This window comes from Urocitellus parryii, chromosome 11 (assembly GCF_045843805.1).
Source record: "Urocitellus parryii isolate mUroPar1 chromosome 11, mUroPar1.hap1, whole genome shotgun sequence".
Taxonomy (NCBI): Eukaryota; Metazoa; Chordata; class Mammalia; order Rodentia; family Sciuridae; genus Urocitellus; species Urocitellus parryii.
In genome coordinates this window covers 16,179,963-16,186,687 of record NC_135541.1, presented here as the reverse complement: position 1 = coordinate 16,186,687, position 6,725 = coordinate 16,179,963, and the positions used below count along the sequence as shown (strand labels likewise).

General features: G+C 45.7%; 1 protein-coding gene across 1 annotated transcript in view; it reads left to right on the top strand.

Moving 5' to 3' along the window:
- Positions 1-3,870: 3,870 nt before the first annotated feature.
- Positions 3,871-6,725, top strand: part of Wasf2 (WASP family member 2) — an 82,737-nt gene continuing 79,882 nt past the window's right edge. The window contains exon 1 of the mRNA XM_026391623.2: positions 3,871-4,036. The gene's annotated coding sequence lies outside the window, so the exon portion shown is untranslated. The remainder of the gene's footprint in view (positions 4,037-6,725) is intronic.

Below are 6,725 nucleotides of genomic sequence, written 5' to 3'. Positions count from 1 at the left end.
TGGGGAGGGGATTGAATCCAGGGGCACTTTATCACTGAACTACATCTCCAGCGCACCCCCCTCCTTTTATTTTTTATTTTGAGTCAGGGTCTCACTAAATTGCTGAGGCTGGCCTCAAACTTGTGATTCTCCTGCTTCAGCCTCCTGAGTTACTAGGATTACAGGAAGGTACCACCAGGCCCAGCTCAGAATATTAATTTCTCAAGCAGGTGGAAACTGCTGATATAAATAATAATAGTAATTATTATTGGAGCTAACATTCAACAGTTGCTTACCATATACCAATCATTGTGCTAAGTGACTCATACTTGAAATATCTTTTTTTTTCCTCCAGTTTTGGGGATTGAACCTAGGACTCTATGTATGTTAGGCAAGCGTTCTACCACTGAGCTATACCCCCATTCCCTAGGTTATCACATTTATTATCTCATTTAATCTTCAAAACTCTGGGAAGTAGAAAGAATTATGATTCACATTTAAGGAAACAGAGGCTCAGAGAGGTGAAGTCACCTGCTTAACGTCACACAGCTAGAAAGTGGTAAAACAGTTATTTAAACTCAGGTTTGTCTGACTTCAAAGTTTCCTATGACAATTAAGGTTAGATAATAACTTGCACAATACATGGTTGTCTGCATCAGCTCTATTCCAAACCAGCTGCTGGCTCTGCTACCTCCCTCCATGCTGGGAAGACCAAGGACAATTTATTTATTTATAAATATTTTTTGGTTGTCCGTGGACCTTTATTCTATAATTTATTTATATGCGGTGCTGAGAATTGAACCCAGTGCCTCACACATGCTAGGCAAGCACTCTACCACTGAGTCACAACCCCCCCCCCCCAGGACCATTTATAGAGTGCCTTCTATCTGCCACTTTATTATAGTTCCCTTTAAATCCTTACTGCTACCTTATGACCCTCTATAATTATCCCTCCTAAAAGTATAATAATAAATATGGCTGAAGGACAATTAGGTTTGGTGACAGATCAAAGTCACTGTATCTAAGGTAAGGTAGTACAGTCAAGATTCTTTGAAGCCTGGGATCTCTTCTAAAATACTGGGGATGGGGATTGAACCCAGGGCCTTGCAAATCCCTGGTTCTGGAAGCCTGCATCCTCCCTCTGCCCCCATCCCTGAATTAAACTCAATACATCATGGCCTATTTTTTTTTTTCTTTTTGAACAAGGGATTGAACCCAGGGATACTTTAACCACTTAGTCACATCCCCAGCCATATATATATATATATATATATATATATATATATATTTTTTTTTTTTTTTTTTTTTAATAGTTTTTAGTTGTTGATGGACCTTTATTTTATTCATTTTTATGTGGTGCTGAGAATTGAACCCAGTGCCTCACACATGCTAGGCAAGTGCTCTACCGCTGAGCCACAACCCCACCCTCTCTATATATACATTTTTAACAGAGACAGGGTCTTGCTAAGTTGCTTAGGGTCTAGCTAAATTGCTGAGTCTCGTTTTGAACTTGTGATCCTCCTGTCTCAGTCTCAGCCTCCTGAGTTGCTGGGATTATAAGCGTGTGTTACCATGCTCTCTCTCTCTCTCTCTCTTTTTTTTTTTTGAAATAGTTTCTCTAAATTGCCCAGGCTGGCCTTGAATTTGCAATCCTCCTACCTCAGCCCCTGAGTAGCTGGGATTATAGGTACTTACCACCCAGTAAAGCCAGCTTCTTTTAGGGACTATCAGAAAAGTGTAGAGAACCTTGGAGAACAATTCCACCTTCAAAACCAAAACTAGGGTTTGGTTTAACAATGACCCTCTCTATTGTGGCCCTCAGATGGTGTGCTCTGCCCTCCAACCCCACTCCCACTACCCTCCTTGACTTCATACCCTTCCTCTTGACTTGCCCCTTTTTTCTCACCCTCTCATTCATGAATGGGTGAACCACATCCATCAATTCACCACTGACAGCATCCACTTAGGGAAGTCTCCTTTGACCCCTCCCATTTCCTGACATTCCCTCTCAGAATCAGATTGTACTTTGCCTTCTTGTTCCTTATCACTTTCTAACTGTGTTTGTCCATTCATTTGTTTAGCTACTTTGTTCCTTACCAGAGTCTAAGCTCCCAGAGGGTCTGACTATTTTGCTTACCATTAAAGCTGAGCCATTGGCAGGCTGTTCTATACCTGCTAGGTGCTCAATAATTTTTTATTGAATGAATGAATTCGTGAATGAATAAGTAGCTACCAGGCATTTTAAACACATGACTCAGTAGCGCCACAATTAACTCATTGAATCCTCACAACTGCCTTATCATCCCATTTTAGAGACTAGGTAGGTAAGGCTAAGAGAGCTAGGAAGTGGTGGAGCTAGGATTTGACCCCAAAGTCACTACTGTGTTCTGCAGTTACCTCCTGCACCCAACCGCTGCAGCCAGATTTAAACAGTCATTGACTATCAGACCACGGGTACAATTTGAACCTGGAGGATACCAGCCCAGTCAGCACTGGGACCCTGTTGGCATCACCCACTTGTCGGGTCTCTGCCCTTCTTAAGTCTTAAGCTGCTCCCCCTCCTATTCCCTTCTTGGCCTCTAGGGAGGGAAAAGGACTAGGGAATCACAGCCAAGACAGTCCTGCTGGGAAAACAATCCTGTAGTGAATAGAGCTCTGTTCTGAGAGCGGAGAGACCTGGATTTAAGTTTTGCCATGAGGCTACCCCACTGTCCATATCCTCATTTGGGATTCTGCCTAGGTTGCTGATCAGATGTCATCCCCGACCTCCTGATTCCTAGGATCCCAGAACAGCTTTGTCACTTAGCTTGGGAGTGGCCTATGATTAAGTCTATGGTAACCAGGGACAGGGGCAAATCTGGCACCCTTAAGACCATCCCTGACGAACTAAAGCCATGGGGGGGGGGGCAAGTCTTTTTCAGGTAACACCTTGCCTGGGAAGGAAAACAGGGATGAAAGCTAAATGATACACAAGTTTGAGTCCTAGGATTGTTTCCAATTCCTTGGGTGAACCTGAGTAAATCTGCTGTCATAGGCTCCATTTTCTCCCCTGCAAGTCGAGGACAATATATGCTGTATAGAGTTGCTCTAGGGAACTAAATGGACATCTTTGCTAACTTATTAATTTGTTATATTGTTATCCGGCTGCAGTCTTTCATAATCAATAAGGCTTGCATGTGCCCACTCAGGCATGAATAATCACCTTCAGGAGGTGAGGAGGATATGCTGAGTTTACTGCGCCTACTTTGCAGAAGGACAAACTGAGACCCAGAGAAGCTCAGGGAGTTGTCTGAGATTGCAGAGCGAGTTGGCGGTTCAACTAGGGACCAGTTCACCTGTCAAAACTAGCTCCCAGTTCCGGGACCCTCTCCCGCCACACACACACACACACTGGGATCCCTTAGGGGCGGGCTCCTAAAGCCAGTGACTCACTTTCCACACCTTACTTTCGGCCCCCTCCAGAGACCCAAAGTGAAGGGATATAACTATTTGCAACTTGAGGGGTGTCCACAGAAAAGTTTACAGGCTTGGCTCCTTCCTATCCCCCAAGATACTGGTTCTTTGGACTCCAATAAGAAGAATTCGTCTTTCAACACACTTTAAGCGAGATTTTACCCTTTCTTTGGTGAGATTTTTCTACTCTGAATTTAGGAGTCGATTTACCTAAATGTCTACCCCCACTTCACTTGGTTTGCCTCCCGCTGTTTACTCCTATTGCGGAAGTTGCTCGGGTGGAGCTCTCGGGACAGTAGCTTTGAGTACGTCTTTTGCGTAGGTATTTAACTGGCATTCTATTAAGGCCAATGGGATGACTGGAAGTCCAGGGCGGGTCAAGCGGAGAACCAATCAGAGCCGTTGGCGGGGTGTGGCTGCGTCCCAGGGCGGGGGATCGCGTAATGGCGGACACGGGCCGGGCGAGCACGGCTGGGGGCGTTGCGCGTTGAGGGGGGTCCGGCTGTGTGGCAGCCCGCTAGGCGGTCGGCGGGAGCAAATCCCGTGTTGAGATAGGGCGGCTGGCCGGCTTTTCCTGTCTCTGAGGGGGACTGCGCGAGGCCAGGTGAGCAACAAGTCCCCTTGGGCGGGCCCCGCTGTGAGGCGCCGGCCGCAGCTGGGCCGCCCCTCCCGAACCGCGCAGAGTCCAGGGGGAATGGGTGTCGCACCTCCTGCCGCCGACTGGCAGAGGCCGGCGAGCAGTCGGCGGCGGGTGGCGTCTTAGTCCACCCTACCCCCTAAGGGAGGGGGTGACCTGGAGTCCCCAGCGGTTTCGTGAAGGGGCCTGCGAGTCCGTGAGGCTGTGAAAGTGTCCCGAGCTGACATGGCTCTGTCCCCAACTCGCTTTGTGATCTTGGGCAAGTCACTTCCTTCTTCAGGCCTTAGTATCCCCATTTGTAAAACGAAGACTGTCGGCAGGAGTACCTGAGTTGGGTCCCAGCTCTTTGGGGAAGTTCTTCCCCAGGATGAGCCTCAGTGTCTGTCTCAGGACCATGCCGCAATTGAGGTGCTCCTTAAGGCTCCTGGCCTGTTAAGTTGGGGAGCGGTGGGTAGGGCATAGTGTATATGCGCGCGCGTGTGCCCCGCACAGAATGGTCCGCAGACTAAGGAGGAGAGTTGGCTATAGGGGCGGTGGGTGCCCTACCCAGACCGGGGTGGGATGGGACGGGGTGGGACGCGGTGGGATTGGGTTCTCTGGGTCCTCCAGCAGCCCTAGATCCTATGAGATGGGGAAGGTTTATACACCTGAATATAGAATCAGAGATGAGGAAAAAGTTCTTGGAGATTCTTGGAGCAAAGATTGGAATTTTGGCCCAGAAGGCAGGAGGAGGAAGAGGAGAAGAACATTTATGGTACTCCTACTGTATGCCAAACCTTGGTTAGGCATATATTGTTGTTTAATTTTTACAACTTCCCTTGAGAGTTTGCACATAAGGAAATTAAGTTTCAGAGAACCCGAGTGACTTGCCCAGGGCCTCTGGTAATGTGTAGTTTGTGTTTCCTCTGGCAATCACTGGGTAAGGGGTAAGTCACTGCCTACTTAAAAGATAATGTTTGCATTGTCACAAGCATAGGGAGAGTTCTGGTCCCAGACATTTAATTTGACTTCTGGCATGGAGAGACAGGCAGGGTCTTGATCTCTGGTTGGTTAATTGTAAATCCATCCCCTTTGTTGAGTATGTGAGTTGGAAAAGTCCAAATTGTAAAATTCCAAATTTTAAAAGTCACTTTGAAGTGTGTCAGAACTTCAGGGGCTCAGTTTGAATTCTGATTGGGTATCCTGCAGAAGAAAGTATACAGACTTAAGTTTTGATTCAGGGTGGTGCCAGCCCAGTGTCTTTTTCTCCTCCCTAAGAAGGCCACGTTTCCTTGCCATTTATTAGGTCAGATTTCATTGGATTCTGTGGGGTGAAAGCTCAACAGCCTAGCCCTGATGAATCTTTTTTTTTTTTTTTTTTTTTGGTGTGGGGGGGGTTTGAATCCAGGGCTTTGTGCCTGCAAGGCAAACACTCTACCAACTGAGCTATATCCCCAGCCTGCCCTGATGAATCTTAATGTTTCTTTCTTCTATTATCTGACTTCTAGATGAGAGAGAAGACTGTGGACTTGGTAGGCAGTGGTTGGGTACTGTAAATTGCAGCTCTTAATTTTTCTAAACATCAGAATTTTGGGTTAATCAAAAGGGTAGGTTCTGCTGTGGGTATTGTTTTGAGATGTCAGTGGTGGAAGAATATTGGAGGAGGAAGTTGCTAAGAAAAGGGCGTTTCTTAGTAGTGGAGCCAATATGTATTTTCTTTGTTTGAAATTCTAAAACCAGAAAAGCAGCAACTTAAGGAGGGAGGAAGGAAAGAACTATGAAACTCTTCTTCCTGTTCAAAGATTTTTAAGAGCTGTTCTTACCTCTATTCACGTTCGAGGCTCTGCTTTCACAGAAAAAGTCCATTGTAATTTGTTGGACATTTATAAATTATCTTCCACAGGGAAATAATTTTAAATCTTAGACTCTGATATAATTTTTTTCGTTTTGTGGTACTGGGGATTGAACCCAGGGCTTGGTGAGTGCTAGGCAAGCACTCTGCCACTGAGCTACATCCCCATACCTCTGATATAAATTTTTGAGAAATCAGAACATTTTTCTGAGAAAGTTATTTATCACTGAAGATTCATTTTCTCAACATAATTAAAATTTTCAATCTTTAGCTCTACTTTTTGGGGGGGTGGGTACTGGGTATTGAACTCAGGGGCACTCAGCCACTGAGTCACATCCCCAGCCCTATTTTTTTGTATTTTATTTAGAGGTAGGGTATCACTGAGTTTCTTAGCACTTCGCTTTTGCTGAGGCTGGCTTTGAACTCGTGATCCTTCTGCCTCAGCCTCCTGGGCTGCTGGGATTACAGGGGTGTACCACCGTGCCCGGCCAATCTTTAGCTCTGTTTTAACTGTGATTTAAATCAGTGGATTTCAACCTAAGAGGAATTGATTTAGATTTCAGAAGATGCAAATATCACCATCACCTGAAAATAGCGTGTGTGTTTGTTTATTTTTTGTGGTGCTGGGGATTGAACCCAGGGCCTTGTACATATGAGGCAGGCACTGTACCAACTGAGCTATATCCCAGACCCATGTGTTTGTTTGTTTGTTTGTTTTTAATATTTTTAGTTGTAGACAGACAAAATACCTTTATTTATTTGTTTATATGTGGTGCTTGCCTCACAAGTACTAGGCAAGCACTCTACCACTCTGAGGTACAACCC